The sequence below is a fragment of the Cryptomeria japonica genome, chromosome 8 (assembly GCF_030272615.1).
Source record: "Cryptomeria japonica chromosome 8, Sugi_1.0, whole genome shotgun sequence".
Lineage (NCBI taxonomy): Eukaryota > Viridiplantae > Streptophyta > Pinopsida > Cupressales > Cupressaceae > Cryptomeria > Cryptomeria japonica.
In genome coordinates, this window is record NC_081412.1 from 97,423,512 (window position 1) to 97,449,697 (window position 26,186).

A 26,186-nucleotide genomic window follows, 5' to 3' on the forward strand; every position below is an offset into this window, starting at 1 on the left:
GATAAACCCTATATGGTCGAATGACGAAACGACTGACAACAAGTTCAAAATAAAATTCAAACGAGAAATTCATTAAAAAAATTACAAATTTGGAAATTTAATCAGCTCAAGTTTGATCGCTTACCATAGGGGGATAGTTCTGAGGTTGATTATGTCATGTTTGTAGCTCGAATCGATGCATATGCTCAGGAATTGCTATTTTGCTCCAGAGAAGGTTTTTGAATTTTTAAACTTTGAAACTTTGAAAATGAAATGAAAATGACCCTTTTCACCCCTTTTATAGAAAACCCTAATTTTTCAACTTGCTCTGATGGACGTGAAACTTATACCCTTAACTAAATCACTTGTCCTAAGTCCATTTTTAGGATCGAAATCGAAATCTGAGATCATTTTTCTAGTCAAAATCTCACAACGTTGACCACTTGGTATTTTCGTCTTCGATCGCTTTTTCTCAAATTATCATCGCTACATTTTTTTTCATCTTTTCAAAATTGCCTAAAATCATTGAAACCTCACCATCTTTCGATTTTACTCCCAAGGGGGCATGATCATTGCATCATCATTATCAATGATTACATCATCGAAAAGTCAAGAATTTTTTCAAAATCTTCATCTAAAGTCGAGCATAAATTTTTTTAATCAAAGATTAATGAAACAAACCTTATCATTCTTCAAAATAGAATCAATCCGTAGGGGCATATCAGTTTCATCACACCAATCAGTCTCTTAACAGTAATCAATTTCATCGCATCTCATCAAGCTGGTTATTCGTTTAAACCTAATCAAGGGTTTAAAGAGTCTTTTTAACAGTGATCACACGGTCAATCCAAATAGGTGTCTAGATTCATCACATCAAATCAAGTTGGACATTTTCTCTAATCAGTTCTTGTTCAATCAAGTTCATAATCAGTTTTATCTCTTCGCTCAATCTAGTTCAATCAAGTTCTAGATCGATGCTCATTTCTTGATCAATCAAGTTCAAGATCGGTATCTCATTCTTTGTCAATCCTAGTTCAATCAAGTTCAGCATTGGTGTCACTTTAATCAACCTGTTCAACTTCATCACTTCAAATCAAGCTGAACATCTCACTCTTCATTGGTTTGTGATCCATCAAGTTTAGAACCAATAATCTGTTTGACATTAAATTTTCTTTGAATCGATGCACTGCTCGCACATCAATTCAAAGAGGAGCAAATGTAATACCCTAAAAATGGTCATCTAAACCATAGGCCCCTAATCTCAGATACATCACCAAGGTCCTAACCAAAGACAAATTAAATCAATCATGAGCACCTAATTAATTAATTCTCAGTCATCAATGTCACATGGCAAATAAATCACTCAATATTAATTAAATAATCATTTAATTAATTAATCATTTCAAGTAAATCATTTTAATCAATTATCTTATTTATTCAATTAAATATTCTAGCATATTTAATTAATAAATCAATTTGCCATTAAATCATGAAAATAAAATTAATTTGGAAAAATAATTAAAATTGAGAAAAGAAATCAAAATGGAATTAAATTGAAAAAATCTCAGAAAAGTAATTAAATCAATTAAATCAATTAAATATCAAAATATAAAATATGAAATAAATAAGTTTTTCTGATTTTATCTTAAAATTAGTTCAATTTCCTTTAAAGATGAGAAAAGCAGCCAATCGCATCAATTCACCTGGATTATGCTTCCTCTTGGAGAATCCCTGCCGCTCATCGTTGATCGATCTTGACCGTTGGTCTCTCTCTAGATTTTCTATAAATTCAGGCTCTCATCTCTCATAAAAAAAGAGAACCCTGGAGATTATTGTTATTATGTTGTTTTTTCTCTAGGTCTGTATTGCATTAGCTTAATCATATTGCTTGAATTATGTTAGTTTGATTAAAATCATATATATGGATAAATTTCTTAAATCATGTTAGCTTAATCTTGCATATCTTACATCCATTTAGATCAATTTCATACTCATATAGATTAAATCCTTCATTTAGGTGTCGTCTAGTCACTGGTGTTGCATATAGAAATCTGAGAGCAAAACTAAACTCACATCTACTAGAAGGCAATAGGTCGCTTTGTAATAGTTTCATTATTCACTAATTATTGATTTACTAACCATGCATATAATGACTTAATTGAAGTGTTGTGTATTAAGATACAAATATAGAAACAATTCCACTTTTCACACAAACAACGATACGTTGTACCTCTATCTCTCCCAGACTACTTGAACAATAATGTCAAGCAAGCTATATATGATCTTGGAAAATACATAAGGTATGTAGTGTTATTTGTTCAATTTGTTGTATAGATATTATATTTTGCATTTTTTTTACTTGTTATGTAATATATTGTATATTATTTTGTTAATTCTCATTAATATATTTGCGTCTTGAGTCACTTGTAGATGGTTGTCATCTAAAGAAATCCACAAAGAAGATATAAAATATTGGAAGACAAAAATTCCTCGTCTAATGTGTGAAATGCAAAATTGTCTACCTTCAACATTTTTCAATGCACAAGAACACTACCTCATACACCAAGTTGAGGAGATTGAATTGTGTGGACCTGTACACACAAGGTCAATGTGGATGGTTGAGAGGCACCTGAAATTTTTGAAGGATTTGGTTCGACAGAGAGAACATCCCGAGGGTTCTATGGTGGAGGGATATATGGTATATCAGACTATGGTGTACATTACTGAATATCTTCCTAATTTTACGGCAAAGATCCATGTAGATCGTATTGGGATCCCAACTCTATTAACAAATTCAAAGGGGAGTACCTGATGGGGAAAGGTAGATTGAGGAAAGTGTGAGGTAATTATTGGATGTTCATGGACAATAATCTAAATACATTTTACATTTGGTTTTTATATATATTGTATTTAATTAATTCTTAATCTTCAATATACATCAATTGTAAATTTCTAGTTATTTTTTCTACAATTGCTCCAGAGTGGGATGCACTACATTTCTATGTCACAAACAATCTTGATTGGATGAAGATATGGATTGAACGATGTGAAAAATATGGTCACGCATTCATGGGAAGGTGTGGCTTAGTTGGTTAAATAAGCTCATCATAATGGAGATTCCAATGTTATACCAAGGGAAATTGATTTGGTAATATTGCAGGTGAAACACCACAAGGCTATGTGGTGCAATGGTCATAAATTTCGCATCAAAAAGTTGGAAGACACAAAGATAACTTGTTATCCCAAGATAAATGCAGTATTTTAGGTGATTAGTGTTTCATCTAGAAGTGACATACATCCCCAAGTCTCAGAAAATAGATACTATGGGATTTTGGACGATATGCTTGTTAGGATTAATGACAATCCCAAAGATAATGAGACGGGGGTGAATCAGTATCTAACCAGTTAGCAGTATATTTAAACTTATTAAGAACTTTGCATCCCAAAATAGTGTATCAGTAAATAAGAATTAATGAAGTAAATAGGAACAATAAAGACAACATAGAAGACACACCATAACACAAGATGTTTTAACGAGGAAACCCAGTGTGGGAAAAACCTTAATGGGATTTGTGACCCACAATATTCAATCACTGGCCAATGAATAAATATTACTTACAATGAGGGGCCTACACATGCAGTAAGACCAACTGCCTAGAGCTCACTACTCAATAAGAGTCACACTGACTACAAAAGTGGATTATGAAATCCAACACAATGTACCACTTCAAAGTAGCATCAACTATGCCAGGTTCAATACCAGTTTAAGGTCATTCTATAACCAAAACCTTTTCTATCAACTATATCTCCTTTTACAAAATATCATCTATATATTCTCCCCATGCATATACCTTCTACTCAAAATGACCTATAAGATCTCATACATATATATGAGTCTTTTACAATATGCCATGTTGGATTTACAAAAGTTATTTATAGTTAAATACAATAAACAAAAGTTCATTCTTTGTCAGATGGGGTGTTGGTATGCATTGTTGTCGTTGCCTGTGAAGTGTCTATCGGTGTATGAAGATGTCAATGCCAGTGCCAGTGCCTACCGGTGGCTTTACCAGATGAGTGCTAGAAGGTTGCTAGATGGTTGTCATCAATGACAACACCAACTATTCTCATAAGAGTCTAGAATGCCAACGATCTCCCCCTTTGGCATTGATGGCAACACTCATGAGAAAAATCCAAAAACTGTTTCCAAAAAGTGAAGTCCAAAAAGTTACCAAAAAGATATGCTCCCCCTAAGCAGATGGTCTTCTCTGATTAATCATTTTTCTCTATCCACTACTCCCCCTTTGACATCAATGACAAAGGTTGTCAAAAATTTTCAAACGAGTGCAAAAATTTCACCTCAAAGTTTGTAACCGATTGGTTACAATCTGGAATATATTTGCCAAAACCAAATTTAAACTCTGCATGAATCTATTGCTATCATTTAAGGTTGCCTCAGTCTATTGGATTGTGCCAGTGAGATGATGCATGTGCTCTTCCGGTGATCTTTTTCCTTGAAGTAATGCCTTAGAGATCTCATTTCTTAGAGAGATAAGGTTGTCCAACTTAGGACCAAGTTTATACTTAAGTTCTTTGGCATTAGCCTTAATCCTTGCCTTCTCTTTCTCAAATTTCTCCAATTTCTCCTCAAAACCTACTATTTCTTGCTCAATAACTGATATAGGTTCAGATGAACCAATTATGTTATCAACTATGTCATCTATTTCCTTTTGTACTTTGCTTATCTCCTTTTCTATGTCTTGTGTCAACAAATGTGGTTTGCATGTTTCTCTATACAACTCTTTGTATTCCAAAATTGTAGTATTCAGTGCTGGTAAAAGTGTGTTTATATGTTCTGTGCACTTCTTTATTCTGTCCTCAAAGAATTTATCCTTTTCCTTTTCAACTTTCTCTTTGAAGGTGTCCTCATTCACCTTATCAACTGTTATTACATTGTTAGTAATGAATTTGGACAATGTGTCCAATTTACGTAAAGAATCCTTTACATGATCGATATTACATTTTGGTGCAATCAATTTATGAATTGGTATTGTGTCATCAATTGCTTTGTAAGCCAATGCATTACAGTCAGTTATCTTCTTGATAGAGTCCAGGAGTACCTCTGTCACATTAGTAGGCCTGAATTCACCTGATGATGTAGCGGATGGCTGACCAACTACCTTGATTACGTCTGTGTTTCCAACATTTGTAACCATTTTGCCTGTGTTATCCTCCGGTGGAACAGTCTGAGTTTGCATTTCAACCAGTAAAGGTTTGTCTGATTGTTTAGGTATCTCAATGATTATCGGTTTCACTACCTCAATATGTACCTTTGCCTCTACTGGTTTCTCTATGTGCTCCACTATCGGTATCTCTGTCTCAGTAGGTTTCTCTGTGCTAGCATCTATACCATCAGTATTCATTCCGGTATCCAATGGTTGCTATGTTTGTAGTGTTTGCTCAGTTTTAATGAATGTTCTGTTGGGATCTCAACCTCAACAGTCTCTACCAATTTATCAGCAATGTTGCCACTATCAACATTATTATCCTTAGCTTCTGTACCATCCTTATCCACAAAAATATTTACTTTTTGAGTGTCTACATTCATGGTGAATAGTATTTCATATTCAAGATTAGCGTTGTCATGTGTGATACCTTCACTTTCAGTAACCGGTGGATCATCAGTATGTACCGATGTAGTATCCAAAGGTGGTGGCAAGTTATCAGTTATCTTGATGTTTAGTATTCCACCAACTTTACCTTTTCCTTTGTCTTTATCCTTCTGATAAACTTTGAATTTTTTCTTTGGTTGGTTCGATTCCTCTTGTTTTTCTTTTTCCACAAAGAAGATATCCCATTTATCAACAGTCTCCTCTGCAATCTCATTTACTCTACCTTCCATTAAACTTATTTGCCAGTGACCACTAGCAAAAACAATTTTGTTAGCCTCACAAATTAGGTCATCAATCTCCTCTTTTGAGTTAACCGGATGTACAGATAGAAGTTTTTCAACTTTTAGTTTCTTTTCCAATTCCATCATGACAATCCTCTTTGCATCTAATCTTCTATATAGTTCATTGGGCAAGTCATCCACAACTTCAATTAAAACTTTCTTGTATATATCCAGATGTAAGATTATACTATTTTTAATGCTTTCCTTTTTCTGAATCTTTGAATGTGTTATACAATTTTCTCACATTAGCCAAATTATCATCATCAACTATTTCATTTAGCAAATTATCTAATGAGGGTATGACCAGTTTCTGTTTCTTCTTGGAAGTTAGTTTCTTAGCCAGTTGCCTTACTGCCTATTGTTTCTTCCTTAAGGTTCTTGTCCTTTTGGGTGGAGGAGAGGATACCGATGAAAGTTTTATCTTCCTTTCAACTCTTTTGAATTCAGCTGGTATCTCACTGTTAGAAGATGTGCCAACCGGTGAAATGTGTGCCTCCGGTTGTAGTCCTTCCAGTTCACTAGCTGATATACTAGTAATATTCATAACATTTTCTTTGATTTCCTTTACCTGCTTCGATGCATCTCTTATGTATTTTTCTCTTTTCTTCCTTTGCTTCATTGTTTTCACATTGCTTTCAATTGTTTCAGCACTACCAAAAACTTCTTCTGTTGGTTCTCTCGGTGCATCTAACAAGGCTTTTGCATAAGTCTCAATTATGTTGAGATCTACCTCATAACCCATTTCTGTTGCCCATACAATCCTAGTAGTACAACTTTCATCCATGTTTCATCCTTCTTGATTACAAAACAGATTTCTTTATCATATTTATCCACTACACTCTGTGGTAGTCTTTCTCTAGTTTTCATTTTGGCTTGAAAAGCTTTGAAATATTCAGTTATATTGCTGTCCTTAATAGTACCCATGCTGGTGAAAGCTTCCTGCAATTGTTTTCCTACTGATATGTTATATCCAAAGTATTTCTGTCCTATACCGGGGATCTCCTTTGTGAAATACAACATTAAGCATACTAAGAGATTACCAAAACAAAATGTCCCTTTCTTATCACCTTTAATCTTTTTCAAATTATCAATGAGTTCATCCTTCAACCATTCACACACATCTATTTTTGCATTGTTGTTCACAATTTCATAAGCACTATTAATGCAAAGACTAGAAACTGAATTAAGTTTGTTTGCATGAGTAGTTTTGTAACCTAAAATCATACTTATGAATCTCACATTGATGTCCTTGATGTCATTTACTCTTAGTGATCTACTATCAGATGTTGCTCTGGTTAGGGTCATGACTTTTTTGTTAGGGACATTCTTTGTCTTGTTTGGTCTGCTGTCGGTTGAGGGTAAACCTGTTACTGGCCTAATTGCTTGTCGGGTGAATTTGCAGACAAAGTCTAACCATAGAAATTCTCCATGTGCTCTACTTAGGACAATTCTCACTACTTCCAGAAATTCAGGGATATTTAGTATTTCAACAAAACCTAAAGTCTCCACAATCTTGTGCTCGGGTTTAACAGTGCCATTTTTGTCACAAATCATGGTTCTAAACATTTTTAGCAATTCCTCATAACCTAATTCTTCAATGTTGCAATGAATATATATCCTAGGGTCTTCAACATAAGCTACACCTTTAGAAATCTTTGAAAATACCCCTATGGAATCATCTTGCTTAGCTACTTTGGGAATAATTTTGAACACGGGCCTAGGGCATTTTATTTTTTCCATAATAGTAGGTTCGCAATAAATTCGGGAGCAGAAGAAGAAGCCATTTGAAAAATACCTTTAGCTGCCTGATAATGTCTGAATGCTTGAAAGAAATCACTTCACACCTTCGCCTTGAATGCCTTTGCTCAGATTTCACGCTCTTTGCTAATTTGAATGCACGGTGAATCAAAAATGAGGAAAAACTGATGATTTATAATGAAATTTCTTTCAACAATTACATTAAATGCTCACCGGTTAAGTGAAAACTTAACACATCTGCCGATAAAGAAGAAATTTATCTTCTCACCATCGATCGAGGGTAATATGCATGATATTCAATTTGCTACAATACCCCCAAAGGGTTACTTCTCAGTTGGATGAATAATCCCCTACCAGTGGAGTAATACTCTATTCTACTAGTGAAGAAATAGTCTCATCAACATTTTAATCTGTCTTCCTAATCCATTGTTTTGAAAATTCTTGCTTTACCTCATCTACCTTTTCTTTGCCTTTCAAACTAGGTCCTTTATTATTTGCCGGTGAAGTCTTGCTTCTACAAAATTTTGCAATATGTCCAATTTTGTTACAAGCATAACAAGTCACATTATTCTTTTGAATAGTTTTTCCATATCCTATGTCAGTTTGTGTTCTGCATTGATTAGATAAGTGCCCAAATCTTCCACAAACATAAAATTTCACATTCATTTTGTATTTTTCTGAATTATGACCAACTTTGTTGCATTTGGAACATTGACCGGTGGGTGCATTGATGTTCTGACCATTTCTGAATCTACACTAATTTTTTCTATGACCATACTTGTTACAGTTAAAGCATTTCCCATTAAATTTATAAGCACTAGGTTGTCTTACCAGTTTACTATGATCATGGTTGTTTGCAGTACCGAAACTTTCTCCAACTTCAAATCCAAGTCCATTATTATATCCATTAGGTTTCTGACTTTTTAGCATGTTATCAAATTCTTTTGAGCTTTTCTTGAATTTGTCTTTGTGTTTATTTGCAGTAGCCAACTCATTTTCCAGAATTCCCTTTTGTCTCATGAGTTTAGTTTTATCATCTTGCATGTGAATCAAATCTATCTTCAACATATCATTTTCATGACCGAGTCTTGAATTTTCATTTCCAACATCATTGAGTCTCCTAATCAAGTCATCTTCATTCTTCTTCCTGTCTTCAATGTCTTTACAAAACCTCATAGTCATATCTTGCATTTCATTCTTCATATTACTATTTTCTTGTCTCAATTTGTTTACAAGTTCATTAAGAGTTTCCTTTTCATCATTATCATTCTGCATCTTCTCATGAAGTTCTTTTATTTTATTTTGAGCTATAGTAAGATTCTCCTGAAGTCCTTGAATGAATTTCTATGCAGTCCTTAGATCATCTTCAAGCTTGATATTCTTCAACTTCTCTACATCATAGTCTACAAGAGCTCCTTCCAATTATTTTCTAAAGTTTTCCATCTGTACCAGTGTTAGAATGTTCCTCAAGCTGTTAGGCTTTTGAAAATAGAGGACTAGGCTCTGATACAAATTGTTAGGATTAATGACAGTCCCAAAGATATTGAGAGGGGGGGTGAATCAGTATGTAACTAGTTAGTAGAATATTTAAATTTATTAAGAACTTTGCATCCAAAAATAGTGTACCGGTAAATAAGAATTAATGCAGTAAATAGGAACAACAAAGACATCATAGAAGACACACCATAACACAAGATGTTTTAACAAGGAAACCCGGTGTGGGAAAAACCTTGGCAGGATTTGTGACCCACAATATTCACTCACTGGCCAATGAATAAATATTGCTTACAATGAGGGGCATGCACATGCAGGAAGACCAACTGCCTAGAGCTCACTGCTCAATAAGTGTCACACTGACTACAAAAGTGGATTATGAAATCTAACACAATGTACTACTTCAAAGTAGCTTCAACTATGCCAGGTTCAATACCAGTTTAAGCTCATTCTATAACCAAAACCTTTGTTGTCAACTATATCTCCTTTTACAAAATATCATCTATATATTCTCTCCATGCATATACCTTCTACTCAAAATGACCTATAAGATCTCATACATATATATGAGTTTTTAACAATATGCCATGTCGGCTTTACAAAAGATAATTACCATTAAATACAATAAACAAAAGTTTATTCTTTGTCGGCTGGGGTGCCAGTATGCATTGTTTCTATTGCCGGTGAAGTGTCTTCCAGTGTATGTAGATGTCTATGCCAGTGTCGCTGCCTATCGGTGACTTTACCAGATGAGTTCCAGAAGGTTGCCAGATGGTTGCCATCAATGACAACACCAACTATTCTCATAAGAGTGTAGAATGCCAACAATACTTGAGTGTGACTTTAGGTCCTTCAAATTAGTTCTTTTCGTTGTCCAATGGTACAGGCGATGATTGAATGAAAATGATCCTGATAGAACTATTATTGAACATGATAATGAATTTACAATGGTCAATACAAGGTCGTTTGAGCGAGCTGGAAATGAGCCCTATGTTCTTCCAAGCCAATGTGAGCAGGTATTTTACTCAGAGTTTCCACATAAACTGGATTGGTCATTTGTTGTTAGACATGATCCTAGAGGAAGGCCGGTAAATTATAATGTCATGGAAGAAGAAGATACAAAAGAACTAGAAGATGATGTACATGATGATCAGGATCAACAATTAGTTGATGATGTGCTCGACGAAGATGTCGAAGAAGAGGAACAAGATCACGATGATGTAGGAGTTAATGTTCATGAAGATGATAATGATGATGATGATATAACCAATCCTTACAATGTCGATTATGGATCAGAAGATACATACAAAGAGTTGGATGAAGAAGAAGATCAATGACATGATTTAAATGTATGCGGTATGCGATTAGTATATTATCTATTTGATATAGATTTCTTGATACTTTTTGGTGAAATATAAATGTTGTGATAATGTGGGAGGACTTGTTTGTAATTATGTGGAAGGACTTGTACTTTGTGATTATCTTTACATGTATCTTAACATGTCAATTCATTTATACTTTTACATTACAAATATTTGCATCATGTTGTGTTCCCTGCTGAGATGTTTATGGAAAATTTAATTGATGAATCATTTTAATGGTTTGTTATGCAATAACACAATGACTCCTATTATGATCATTTCAGTCCTTAGTACAAATCAGGGAACATTATGCTCAAATCAATATCTGAGTGTATAGAGATTGATATTTTAGATATTGAAGTAAGGGATACCCCCTACGTCTAGCAAAGCCTAAAGTGAAAAGGAGAACAAGCCATTGTCTCATTTTCATTGACAACTAATCTGAGAGTCTAAAATATCCAGTAACAATACCTAATACCCTAAAATCTAGTAACAATACCTAATATCCCTAGCATGTCAGTCATCACCAAGCTTTTGTATTTGGCATAAGTGAAAGGTTGAAGCTACAAAAGTTTTCTTTAACTCAATACAAGACCTCACATACTATAACTAAAATCATATAAGAATAATCCCTGCTAGACGTAAGAAAGATCAGAAAAATAACCCTCATTGAGTAACATTCTATGTATATATTGGGATAGCTAACCAGATCTAATAAGTCAGTATTGAACATGGCTATCAACATAGTTATACCAAACACAAGCGATGAGATGCCTATCAGAATAGTCACTAAAGGCAGAATAGTAATATTTTGTAATCCCGATAGAGTATAGCTATCCCGAAAAACATCTAAGGGTAGGTTGTAATGATGCAGGCCCTATCGGAATAACATATAAGATCGAGGTAGGTGCAATAGGCTATCCAGACAGTGTAAACGTATAGCGAATTCAAGGACAAAACCTCTATCGATATAACTTGTGAAGACGGGATAAGACCTTTTTTCTTTGCCATGATGATGAAACTTGTAGCTAGGAAATGTGGAAATCATCACAAGCAATTCAATATTAGTCATTAGCTCAATCACAAAAGCTCAAATGCAATGATCAATCCTAACACACTCAATAAAGACACGAAAACAAAACATTCAATATTTGAAAATTAAGCAAACCAAGTGCAGATTTGAATGTCTCCTTCATGTGGCTCCATTGTCCTTCTTTCTCCTTCAAATAGCTTTGTTGTGGATCTCACCTACTAGTGCATGATCATGATATGAAAGCAAGTAGACAAGATGATTGCTCAAGAATACTCGAAGCGTGATTGATTCGGGAATCGATTTGAAAAGTCATTCGTTCGATAATGTGATTAGTTGGGATTGAAGAAAATCATCCAATTTATAGACAAATTGGAGAGATGATCAAATTAGCATGAAGATATTCAAATGGAAATTGCAAATCAAGAATGTCAATTATGACAAATATGACAAATTTGCACTTTCTATGCAAAATTGATTGATTGATAATTCATGACAAGATTATGACAAATTTCTATGTCAAAAATTGATTGATTGTCAATTATGACAAATTATGACAAATTGAAATGTCATTTCCATGAAATTAGGAGAAAAATAGGAGGAAATTGAATTAGAAATTAGGAAAATTAGAAAAATTGGAAAATAGGAATTAGGAAATTAGAAAATGAGGAAATTAGGAATTTAGTGAATTAATTAATAATTTGTCATTTATTAATTAATTCACAAAAAGAGGAATAATTAGTTAGCCAATTAAATTAAACATTTAATTGTGACATGAAGACTTAGGATAAATAAATAAATTATTCAACCTAGAGGGGAAATGACAAACAGGGTTAAATGAATAAAATCATGAAACCCTAAAAGATGAATTAGAAATGCAAAGATGGCAATTAGGTCCTGATTGAAGGATCGATTTGATCATGATTTTGACTTGATAAAAGACCAATGCTGATGAATGATTTGATTGATAAATGCACCAATTGATGAGGAACAATGACTAATTGATCCAAATTGACATGATTGAGAAAGACAACGATCAATGACAAATCGATCGCAAAATGACAAAGATTGACAAGAGGACAAGGATCAATGACAAAATAGATTGCAAAACGACAAGATTGATAACAAATTGATCAAAAGACAAAAATCGATAACAAATTGATCGCATGATGACGAGATTAAAAAGAGGACAAAACCCTAATTAGGATTGACAATGTCCAAAATGATGACAATTAACACACACATTGATGCGATAGGATAAGATCGACCAAAATCATGACTGAAGATTGTTGTCGACAAGACCAAATTTGAAAGCGAGACAACTGAAGAATGCAGAAGAAGGACTCGATGCTCGCAAATGATAAAGACCAAGTGCGTGACATAGGAGAAATGTTAATGCGACGCAAAAACCCTAAAATAAGGCAATGCGCAAATGTTAAAGTACGATTGCGCAAGCGTTGACCATTTTTAGGTGTCTACATTTTACCCCTCTTTGAGACACTATGATTTTAAGCGTTGTTTCAAAGAACAATAATGAAAACTCCCCAGACAATGACAATGACATATGGATGCCCCCTTGAGGAATTGGCTGGAAACATCCAGAAAAGAGGCCAATTGATCGATAATAATGATAAACACGATAGGAGCAAACGGACTGACAATCGGAGATCGGATGCATGAAGGAAAAGCAATTAAAGACGCAAAAGACCGTGACTAGCATAAGATGGAGAGAGTGCATGTCCATCTATGCATTGACAAAGATCTATAAATGAGACAAAGAGAGTGAAAATTGCTCATTTGCACTAGCCAAAGAGGAGGATTTGTTGCTCTGGAAAAGGACACTTGCAGAGAGATGGCAAACATTCCAAGGGTAGATCACCTCAGAGAACATGTACGCACGTACAGACGACCAAACGACACGGGAGCAGCGGTATGTATCTCAAAAACCCATGTTTTCAATTTGATGAATTTGACTTGCTTGCGAGACATTGCGGGGCCCATAGGGGATGCAGAAAGGGACTCCTGTGCTTGTGTAGGGTGAATCCTGCGATTGTGTAATGTCTTCTGCACTTGTGTAGGGGGACACAGTGCAGGTTATGTGACACAGGTGTAGGACTCATCACATAGGCGCAATTGTGCAGTGTAAACCCTAATTTGGTAAAAAAACAGCGTGCAAATGATCCGCAAAGGGGGAATAAGAAGAGGATAGGTCAAAATAGATGAAAAACACCTTGATGTTGACATGAAAATGAGGAAATGCAACCCGTAGGAGCAAACCCTAAAACTGAGAAAATGTGCCTCAATTGTGATGCAGAGTCGACAGTATCCATTGATCACACGGGAGAACCGACCAGACTGCTTCATGTTACGACATAGACTCAGGAGTACAGATAGAGATACATTAGCAGGACTTGGGATATACTATATCACATTCATGCCCGAGATTAGGGCAAACACAAGACTGCTTACCGCATTGGCAGAGCGATGGCATTCGGAGACCTCCTCTTTCCATCTGGCGACTGGAGAGGCGACTGTGACACTAGAGGATGTATGGTGTATCCTCCGCATTCTGATTCATGGAGAGATGGTAGAGTATGACCCAATGACAAGGAGAGATGCATTGTGCAGATTATTTGAGTGCGACGTAGATGATCTGGATATCGTAGAGAGGGAGATTGGCTAGGAGACCATGGCATCAGAGTATGATCGACGATATGTGGTGATAGCAGTGGTGATAACATGCCTACTAGCAGGAGATAGATGAGGACATGGATTCCCTATTGGATGGGGAAGAGTGCTAGAGTGGATGGCGATAGAAGGGATGGTGTACACATGGGGACCATGTGTGCTTGCTATGCTCTATTTTCAGTTGCATCAGATAGCATATCAGGGAGTGCAGACTTTGAGCTATGGGGTCACATTGTTACAGGTATGGGCATTCGAGCACATAGCCATATGTCGACCGATTGCAGAGAGACAAGTATTAACACATCGACCATATGTGTATTGCTATGGAGGAGCACTGAGACAGGGTCCATTTGGATACATATTGTATTGGCGATATGAGCTAGACAGATTGAGAGAGTTCACATGGAGGCCATATCATGATTGCCCTGGATGGTCAGATGATAGTGATGAGCTAACGTATTGTAGACAGGAGAGATACCTGATTGGGCGACCAGTGAATCGCCAGAGAGTGATTGAGATGTACCTGCCAGAGAGAGTCAGATGACAGTTTGGAGAGAGGCAGGATGTACCTAGAGGACTGCACACTTTGCTCGATCTCACAGAGAGACGAGTCAGTGGGGGAGTATGATTCAGCCACACATAGCATATGCTGACTTCACACAACTATAGCAGAGACAGTGGGATTGGAGATTAGATGTGGAGGATGCTGAGATGATAGAGGAGTATGAGAGATGGTTTGCATGATGACGACCAGTGCCATTGATAGATCCAGACATTCCAGTACCGAGGAGACAGGAGGACTTCCCACTCACTGGAGAGGAGGAGGGAGATGATGAGGACAAGGAGGATGAGGGCGGGGATGAGGATGAGGGGGATGACAAGGATGGAGATGAGGAGGGGGATAACAAGGATGAGCCAGATTCAGGCGAGCAGGAGGCATTGCAGGAATGCCATCTTGAGGATAGAGCAAGATTAGTTTAGAGCGGAGATAGGCAGACTTACAACAGCTTGAGATACAACAATAGCTTAGGCACAACGAGAAGAACAAAGAGTCACTGAGTATATTAGGTCGAGTAGGGATGCCAGTGCACGGGAGATGGCATAGATGTTGGTAGAGACCTGAGAGGAGATACGCCATTGGAGGACACTATATGAGAGTGTAGTGCCACCAGAGCAGAGAGCAACTTCATATCGGGCACGATCGAGGACAGAGAGCAGGGCACGCTCTCGGAGGTCATTGAGCAGCATGGGGGTGAGTGGACCTATGAGACCACCATAGCTAGGACTAGGAGGGACATCATCCGTGAGACATGGCAGGGATGAGGAGGATAGAGGGAGCACCCAGTGACAGAGGCACATTCTCCTTATGACAGATAGTGGACATTATGTAGCGTGACATTTTGAAGTCAGCCTGCGTGCCATACTTAGGACAGACAATCCAATTTTGTACTCTGATATTATGTTGATATATGATATGATGTGCATCGATATGATGGAATACAATGTGTTATGACATATGTTATTTTCCATGTATGGATGACTTATGCACTATTTATGTACCATTGTGGAACATGTATGGATGTATTTTTTATGTGTTTTTAATGCATTGATAATATGAAATGGATAAAATGCTTGATGTGATGTTTGATATAATGCAAATGTACTAACCAAATGGATGCAGGATGCAGCATATGTCTTTGGGGAAATCGGAGCACTAGACTGGATTGACTATCCGAATGGACAGAAGAAATGCTAGTAAGAAGAAAATGAAACAGAGGACAGTTAGAGATGAAGAAAAACTTGCTTTCAGTAATGCACTTTGTAGGTGAGAACCTTTATTTTAATGTAGCAAAATGGATGCGTAGCATCATGGCATTGAAGACCAGAGCTGAAATGCAACCCTTTTGCAAAAGACAGACACATCACAGACAAACAACAATCACAACAAAAAAGAAAGGGACCATGAACCATCCCGGTCACTCTAAATCACTCAGTGACATCATCGAGCAACATAGGAACATGATCGAAGATAAATCAATAAATGATAAGACTCACTAATTCAAAACAAGTCAAACAAACATCTTGATCTTCATTGTCAAAAGTTGAAAGTGCTGATAGGACGATCATGCTGTCTGGTTTCAGGGAATGCGGTACCCCGTCTAAGACAAGACATAGTCTGGTTTTGAGTATACCACACCCTGTATAAGACCCATGATAGTGTGCCAAGGATGAATGATTTTGAGGTTGATTGATATGACAATTTTGATCAGTTTGAATGCCTAGGTTGATTGAAAAGTTCATCTGTTTACACATGATTGCATTAAAGCGCAGCGTTGTGATTAATTGTAGTTGGATGCATACTCAGTGATCTGTCTATGCACAGAGGGGTTATTTATTGCAAAATGCTTTGTTTTTGGATTTTATTTGACTTTTTAAGGATTTTTTTTAAGGACATTTTTCAATTTTTAAGAGATTTTTTCAGGACATTATTTGATTTTTTTGGATTATTTCAGGACATTTTTTCAATTTTTATGGTCTTTTTCAGGACATTTTTCAAATTTTTTTTTTTTGAATTATTTTAGGACATTTTTCAATTTTTTTTTTGAATTATTTCAGGACATTTTTCAATTTTTTTTTTGAATTATTTCAGGACATTTTTCAATTTTTTTGAATTATTTCAGGACATTTTAAGATGCAAAAGTTCCAGTGATTGATCATGATAAGGGGAACGCACCTAATGCACATTTGAAAGACATATGTACAAGAAAACGGAGTATGCAAGACAATGATGTTGACCAATCACAGGCCTGGAACAGAACATTGGGTCAAGACAAAGATAGCCATGATAAACCGACCGAGAAAAAGCATAGCTAGAGGTCATGACAGATGACAGAGCAATGATCTCGTTTACACATGGCACGTGATTGCTAGGTTTTCACCATGGTACTTGCCTAAAGCACCTATTTTCCAGGTTTTCACTAGAGGGCGAATCATTTTTCTTTACTTTTTTGCTCTTTTTCTCTTTTTTTTTTCTTTTCACTTTGCTTTTTTTGTATTTTTTTGCTTTTTTTGCTTTTTTTTCTTTTTTCACTTTTTTTGTATTTTTTCAGGATCATACTTGAAGAAGTGCTAACAAAAAAATTATGCCCAGTACTTGCGAAGGTGCATGCTATTTACAGGATCAGACAAAGGTTCACCTTCTGGAGTGGCAAGCTGATATGCCCCCGAGCCATAGGCTGCAGTCACTATGAAATGCCCAACCCAATTAGGTTCAAACTTACCTTTGATGATGTCAGTAGATTGTGCATTCTTAGGGTTTTCCTTTAAAACTAGATCTCCCACTTCGAAGTGTCGCCCCTTGACCTTCTTATTATAAGAGCGATGGAGACGGTTTTGATATGCTTGCAAATGTGTCAGGGTTGTCTGACATTTCTCATCTAACATCTCAAGCTGATACAACCGAGAGACTCTGTGCATTTCATCATCAATCAGATGTTGCAAGGAAACATGCAAGGAAGGAATCTCCACTTTCAAGGGTAAAATGGCTTCCGTACCATACACCAAGGAATAAGGTGTTGCGCCAGTAGGTGTGCAGATAGAAGTGCGATAGGCCCATAGTGTTGTATTCAAGTGTACATGCCAATCTCGACTAGCATCATTGACAACCTTTTTCAAGATCTTGATAATGGTTTTATTTGATGCTTCGGCTTGACCATTCCCCTGTGGATAGTATGGACTGGAGAAACGATGTTGGATATGAAACTTTTCACAGAGTTCCTTGACATCTTTATTCTTGAAGGGATGACCATTATCTGTGACTATGGAAAGGGGAACCCCATACCGGCATATGATATAATTCAATAGGAATTTTGAAATTTGCACACCAGTGATATAGGTCATGGGGATAGCTTCAATCCATTTTGTAAAATACTCTGTGGTTGTAATTATAAACTTGTGTCCATTTGCAGATGTCGGGTGAATCTTGCCAATAAGATCCAATCCCCATTGAGAAAAGGGCCATGAAGATATGACATAATGAAGCTCTTGGGCTGGTGCATGAATGTAGTTTCCATGGATCTGGCATTTGTAGCATTTCTTAGCAAAATCATGAACATCTTTTTCCAGAGTGGGCCAATAATACCCAGCATGAATCAACTTTTTGGCTAAGCTCAGACCATTGAAATGGCCCCCACATATACCATCGTGAACATCGTGTAAAGCCGTTTGTGCTTCGTCAGAATCCAAACACCTAAGGAGGGTATGGTCAAAGGAACGACGGTAAAGGGTGTCGACGATGATGACATATTTGGCTGTCTGTCAGATGAAGGCTCAACGTTGGTTAGCGGAAAGGTTAGGTGGTAAGGTTTGGGATTTCAAATATTGATATACATCATTGTACCACGAGGAGTTAGGACCAACAAGAAGACACATCACATCTACTGTCGGAATGTCAAAAGAAGGAACCAACAACTGTTCGACTAAAAATTCACATTTGTCCATATTGTGGGGCATATTCAACATGGAAGCAATCATAGCTATCGCATCTACCGACTTGTTTTGCATTCTTGGAACTTGACTGAAATGGATAGCCATGAATTTTGTCTTGAAGAAATCTACCATGTGCTTGTAGGGAATAAGTATTTCATCTTTTGTTTCATAGTCATCATTCACTTGTCGGATGACTAATTGAGAATCTCCATAGACTTGTAAATGCGTGATGTTCTAGTGGACTGCTACTCGGAGTCCTTTGACCAGTGCTTCATACTCGGCAATGTTATTGGTACAATGAAAAGTTATTCTTTAGGACTTGGGAATAGCATCACCTTGAGGGGTGACAAACAAGATGCCTACTTCGGACCCGAACTTGGTATGGGATCCATCAAAGTATAACTTCCATTCATTAGAAGATGTGAGAGCAAAGATTGATTCATCTGGAAAATCGGTCAACATGGGATGATCATCATAAATAGGAGCCTCTGCAAGTTGATCTGCTATGACTTATCCTTTTATCGCCTTTCTCTCCATATACTGAATATCAAATTCACTGAGGATCATAACCCACTTTGCTAGGCGACCCGTCAAAGCTGCTCTGCTAAGCAAGTATTTTAGAGGATCAATTTTTGCAACCAACAATGTTTGGTGATTTAACATATAGTGTCGGAGCTTCTGTGTTGCAAATACCACTACTAAGCATGCCCGTTCAATAGTTGAATAATTCAGCTCATAGCCTACTAGTGTCTGGCTGATATAATAAATAGCTCGCTCTTTGTCGTTCTCATCCTGTTGGGCCAAGAGAACTCCTAGTGCCGTTTCAGTTGCAGAAATATACAATATAAATGGCTTTCCTTCTATAGGAGGCATTAGAATAGGCGGCGACAGCAAATAGTCTTTGAGAGCTTGAAAGGCTGATTGACATTGCTCAGTCCATTTAAAAGCGACACCTTTATGCAATAGATGCTGGAATGGATGACATTTGTTAGCCAACTGAGCTATGAAGCGGTGGATTGACTATAGCTTTCCTTGTAGACTGCATAGTTGATAGAGATTAGAAGGAGGAGGCATGTCCATTATTGCTTTAACCTTGGTCGGGTCGACTTCAATGCCTCTATGAGAAACAATGTACCCTAGTAATTTGTCGGCTATGACACCAAAGACACACTTCTTTGGATTGAGTTTGAGCTTGTAAGTCTCCATTTGGTCAAAGATTGGGCCCAGGATGGCTAAATGACTATCTCTTGTGATAAATTTGCATAATAAGTCATCAACATAGTCCTCCATCAAAGTATGCATGAAATCATGGAAAATTGTCATCATCGCTCTTTGATATGTTGCACCTGCATTTTTAAGGCCAAAGGGCATCACATTCCAATAGTAGGTACCCCAAGCACATGTGAATGCAGTCTTATGTTGGTCTTCAGGAGCAATGCAAATTTGGTTATAGCCGGAGAAACCATCCATCAATGAGAGCATCTCATATCTAGTAGTCATGTCAACTATGATGTTGATATTTGGCAGTGGAAAATCATCTTTAGGGCATGCTTTATTAAGATCGCTGAAATCCATACAGATTCTGATGCCCCCAGTTACTTTGCTAACTGGTACTAAATTTGAAATCTAGTCTGCATAATCGATGGGTCTGATGAAGCCCACATCCAATAATTTTTTCAGTTCTACCTTGACCAAAAGAGCCACCTAGGGATGCATCTTTCTAAGTTTCTGTTTGATAGGCTTGGCATCTGCTTTTAATGGCAAATGATGAAGGACTAATTCTGGATCGAGGCCAGGCATATCTGCATAGGACCATGCAAAGCTGATCTTCTTCTCAAGAAAGAAATTGACAAAATCTATCTTTTCCTGTTTTGATAGAGAAGCAGCAAAATGAATGACCTTAGGGTTGTCAGGTGTACCCAAATTGATTTCTTTGGTCATTTCCACAAGAAATGTTGATTTATCCCGACTTGATACGGGTATGTCCACTCTTCCACCTTTGGGCACCTCAGAGAGGTTTTCACCCGCAGGTACGTCTTTTATTTTTACTTTTGCATGATCAGAGAGTGCCTTATGGTTCTCACTCAAAGATCTATTCTTTTGATTTTTTACTTTATCTTTTCTTTTTTCATTTTGATGACTAGAAGATGGAGTTGACTCCCCAAAATTTGCTGTGGAATCTAGGTCAATAGCAAATCCTGCCTTATGATCACCTTGTGGTATGCCTTCCCATAGTCCAAGGAATTTTGCAATTACTTCGTCATTTTGAAAATAGTCCAATGTGAGTGGTTCTTGTTGGTCATGTTGGATAAGCTGGGGATAGATGAGGGGCATGTCATCATTAGTTTTTAGGAGGGAGAGGACTGAGATGGTAAAAATGTAAACATCTGTGGTATCACTGTCTGAACTGCTTGTATCTGATTCGGAGCTTGGATCCCAGAACAATTCTATCCAAGCATTAGGACATGTTTTAGGAAGAGGAGTTATTTCATGTTTGTCTTCCATAGGCAAATTATCAGGGTCAAGGAAAATATTGCCAAGAGCATAGGAGCTAGAAGAAAAAGAACTCCACTCCCATTCATTGGAATCAGTTTCAGATCGGGTATCCTCAGGTGTTATTTCATCATCAGAGTCATGCCCTTTTCCACACGTGGTCACTTTGGTAAATGAGGATCCAATTCGCAATGGTAAAAAACCTAACCCTAAAGTTGGACGTCGCATCTTGGGTATAACAAGTTCTAGCCTTCCATTATTGTTCAGGCCTAAGCCACTGTAGCTGTCATATCCTTTCTTTTGCAGCATAGTAAATCCTTTGCCGTTTCATTCCACTGGCAACTTGAAAGGTGGGGTCTTAGTTGGATCCTTATAAAGCTAATCTTTGACATCATCATCTAAAGTTTCTTTGTCAAGTTCACCCCATCTTGTAAATGTAGTGGGAGGCTGATATTGAATAACCACCTTAGGTTCCTTTTGCAATAAATGCGGTTTGCCATATGATTTTGGAGATATTGGTAAATTCTCGATGAGGAATGTTTGATCCATTGAATATTCTCCGCATCCTTGGTCCTGTATCTTCAATTTTCCTTTGACAGCATCTAACAATTCATTAGGATCCACATAACTATGTGATTTGGCCTCTCTATTGACTGGGACTTGCTGCTGAGGGGAATCTTTTAGGGCAGCACATAATTGAAATGGATTAGGATCTCCTAGAATTGTTATCTCAGTTCCATTGTAAGGATATTTTAAACATTGATGATAGGTAGATGGAACTGCTTTCATTGCATGGATCCATGGATGGCCAAGAATCATATTGTAAGGGAGATCAAGGTCTAAGACCTACAAGAAAGTGTTTTCTATCACTGGACCGACTCTGATAGGCAATGTAATTATCCCTTAAGATGGGCGCTCAACATCATCATATGTTTGATTGTTATTCTTCTGGAAGCATCAATGTCATTTTCTATATAACCAAGGCCAATGACCACTCTCAAGGTACAAATATTAAGACCCGCTCTGCCATCTATCAAGACTCGTCGGATTTTGCAATTATGGACAAAGACTTCAAGGTGTAAAGGATCATTATGAGGGAGCTTATCAGGTGACATATCATTATCAGAAAATGTGACATTTTGGGAAACAGCTAGATGTCCAATTCGAGCTTGAAACTGGTCAACATCAATGTCTGTCGGGACAGTGGACTCAATTAAAGCTTTATCTAGGACTGCGCGATGCATGGGGGACATTTTCAACAACTCAAGGATTGATATTTGTGCAGGTGTCTTTCCTAGATGATCCAAGAGATTGTACTGACTTGCAGGAGTTGGTTTGGGAGGAGCTACAGGAGCTCCTTTCAGGACTATTTTGGATCGACGAGTGGTGACCGCACAAGAAGGATCTTGTTCCTTTATTCTTATGGTAGAAACATACTCATTTGACACTCGAAAATAATTGATGACATTGTTATAACTAGTATTTGCATAATTTGTTGTTTGGGTAGAGTTTGAAGAAGATGCCTTACCCTTGTCATGATCAAGCAAAGGAGTTTTGAAAATGGTATGATCAGTGTTAGAGGTCACGTTGGGTGGATCTAACTCAATTACTCCTTGCTCTAACAAGTATTGAATCATATGTTTCAATTGAAAACATGACGTGGTTTTATGTCCTTTTGATTGATGGTACTCACAGTATGCATTATCAGTCCACCAATGCGGTTTTACCATTGGTTCTGCCTTGATATCTGGTAGCTTAATAAATTTTGCTTGTATTAATTGTTTCATTACTGATTCAATAGGCTCTCCCAATGGCGTAAATTGTCAAGGAGGCCTATCCCTTGATCGGAAAGGTTTGCGCTGCTAGCTTTGTTGCTGGCCTTGTTGTTGATTATATTGTTGAGTGTATTATTGAGTATGTTGTTGGTATTGCGGCTGTTGAGTAACATTTCTCACTGGTGTTTGATTTTGTTCCATAGTCGACATATTAGGAACACTCAATTTCTTAATTGTGAATGGGGGTTGATTTGCATTCACCGCTCTTGCATCAACAACTCCATCACAATCTTGTTCTTATACCAAAATCTATTTCTGTCCCCTGAATTGGTCATGTTGTCACTATCTTTGTTAAGCTTAATGATTCCCTTGGCTACAAGAGCAGTTTCAATGTTCATCCCTTTCTTAATGAGTTTCTCTATAGTACTGGGACTTTTCAATTTTAGTTCGTACATCATTTTCGGGACCAAATTTTGGATAAACAGATTCACTTGTTGTTCTTCAGGTATATCTAGGGAAGAATGACTATACAAGCTTCGCCATCGTTGCAAGAAAGTCACTAACAGCTCACCTTGCTTTTGCTTGGTGTTGCATAAATCTGACATGGTCACATCACTGTCGATGTTGAATGCGAAGTGAGATATAAACTTTTGAGCCAATTCAGACCAAGTCTTTATATTTCCTGGCAGATGCAAATACCAATCCATGGCTTGTCCCATGAGACTTCGTGCAAATAAGTGCATTAAATATGTTTCCTCATAACTCACTTCAGTACATGCCGCAAAAAATGCTCGAATGTGATCCTTTGGATTACCATTCCCTTTATATTTCTCAAAATTAGGTGCTTCAAAATGCTTAGGGAATGGAGGCATGTATAAGCTCTTGTCAAATGGATTAGGACATAAATCTTGATCTGTGTACAACTTCTTTGTTCCTTTAGTTGCTAATGCGTCAACTTGTTGTTGCAACTTCTCAAGATGTTGCACAATTGTATCAGATTTTGGAGGTTCATCATTAATCTCGGTGGGTACTCTTTGTTGATACATCGTGTTTCCGATCGGTTGTTGATGCTCTGAAATGGCCGTTTTTGGTGTCTCCAGCATATAATGTTCTTGGTACATCTCTTGTTGTTGTGGTTGTGCCATGCCTTGATATTGACCTTGTTGCTATGCTTCTTGTAGCCTAGGTTGATATTGCAATTGAGGGTGTTGTTGATATTGCACAGGTGCCAATTGCGGTTGTGGAGTATGATAGCTTGTTTGTCTTGGCACATATTGAGGCACATGTTGTTGTTGATGCCGACGAATCAGAATTTGTTGACTTTGTGCCAATTGTTGTCACGGTGTATATCCCATCATTTGCAAAAAACTTTGTTTAGGTGGTTTTTGTTGTTTCTCCTTAAGATGGGGTATGGCACTTGCATTAACTTGCTATGTTGTTTGTCCAATCCATTGTGATGGTTGCAAGTTTGCATTAACTTGTAATGAGGTGGAAGGCACTGCAATTTGTTGTCGAATGCGATATTGTTGTTGTTGTACATTGCTTGTTTGCACATTCGATTGTACCTTTTGTGTATTACTCAATTGTTGCAACAATTGTTGTTGGTGCAAACCACTATCCGTAGTTCTTTGTGTCGCCATTATCAAAGGATCTGTTGCAATAGTGTTTGGCAAATATATTGAGCTTAACAGGACATAAGAACTTTGTTGCATCATGGAATTGTTTTGGACATTGGTGATATCAGGCATTCCAGTCGTGAAGCTTTCTTGCATCTTAGATTTTGATCCAAATTTATGCATGTAAGGAACCATTTCTTGTTGAGGGATAGTTGTTAATATTTACATGGTCTTCATTTGATCTTGTGTTACAGGTGTTGTGTTGAATAATGGATTATTTATTGTCTCAAATGGTGACTTTTGAGGAATAGTCACTGTCAATGCCTTTGAAGCATGTTTACTCATCAAGGTAGATTGAGTTTCTTGTCGCGTATTTTCTTCATTTGGATGCGGAGAGAAACTTAACAGCTCACCGCCTTGTTGTTTTTGCACATTGATTTGCTCACTTGAGGAGGTCACATTACTCATCATGTTAAGATATTTTTGTGGGAACATCTTGAAAACCTTGTTCAAGAATTTATCCATCTTTTTTGTCAACTTTGGATCTTGAAGGAACATATCAACATCATCAGAAGCATCGGAATCTGATGAAGAATCTGGTTGGACATTTGGATTCATTTCTTGTTGAATGCCTTGATCTGAACCAAATCCTTGTGAAAGAGTTTGTTCCTCATGTAATGTTTGAATTTCATGTTGCAGGTTTGGTTGATTCCAATCGAAAGGTGCATTTCCTCTTGGTGTTGGTGGAACACTCCCATGTCCTGGTTTCATAGGTACAAACACTACTTCATACAATGGAGGTGGTCCAAGTTGAACCATTCCATATGGTGGTAGTGATGTGTTTGATAAACCTTCAATTTGTATTGTTTGACTAGTTTGAAATTGTGAATTTGATATGTTGTCAATGGGTTGATACGCTGGTTCACCCATCTTTTTAGATTTTGATCTTGTTTCAACAGGCATGTCACTTATGGAAATGCAATATTTTTGGAATTTTTCAAGGACAATATATGATATGCAACTAATATGCAAACTAAATAAATGAGAATGCAATCTATGGCAAGAATACAACCTATGTTTTTGTTGTTTTTCAAGATTTTGACAAACTTTTTGGAATGCAAATCTAAAAGAGACCCTTAGGAAATTGAAATGATGTCTAGACCTCAAAGGACAAAAGGACCAAGTGACAAAAGGACAAAATGACAATGTCTCCCCTATATGCTTGGATACTAAGCTAGGTTTGACCAAATGACAATAATGACAAAAAGAGAAAAGGTTTGATAAGATCTAGACCTCCTAACAATGACTTAGGGTTTATCAAAGATTTGGATTACTCAAGTATGACAAAACCTAGTTTTGACACTATATGCTAAGGGACAATTACTATGCAAATGACCCTAATATGATATGATAATGACCTAAGCTTGATGAAGAGACCTAGGGTATGCAATGTATGACAATGGTATTACTCTAATGCAAGAGGACACATGCAAAATGGATGACTTTTACTGATATGCAAAAGGAGTATGACCTAGGTGAAACTTAACCTTG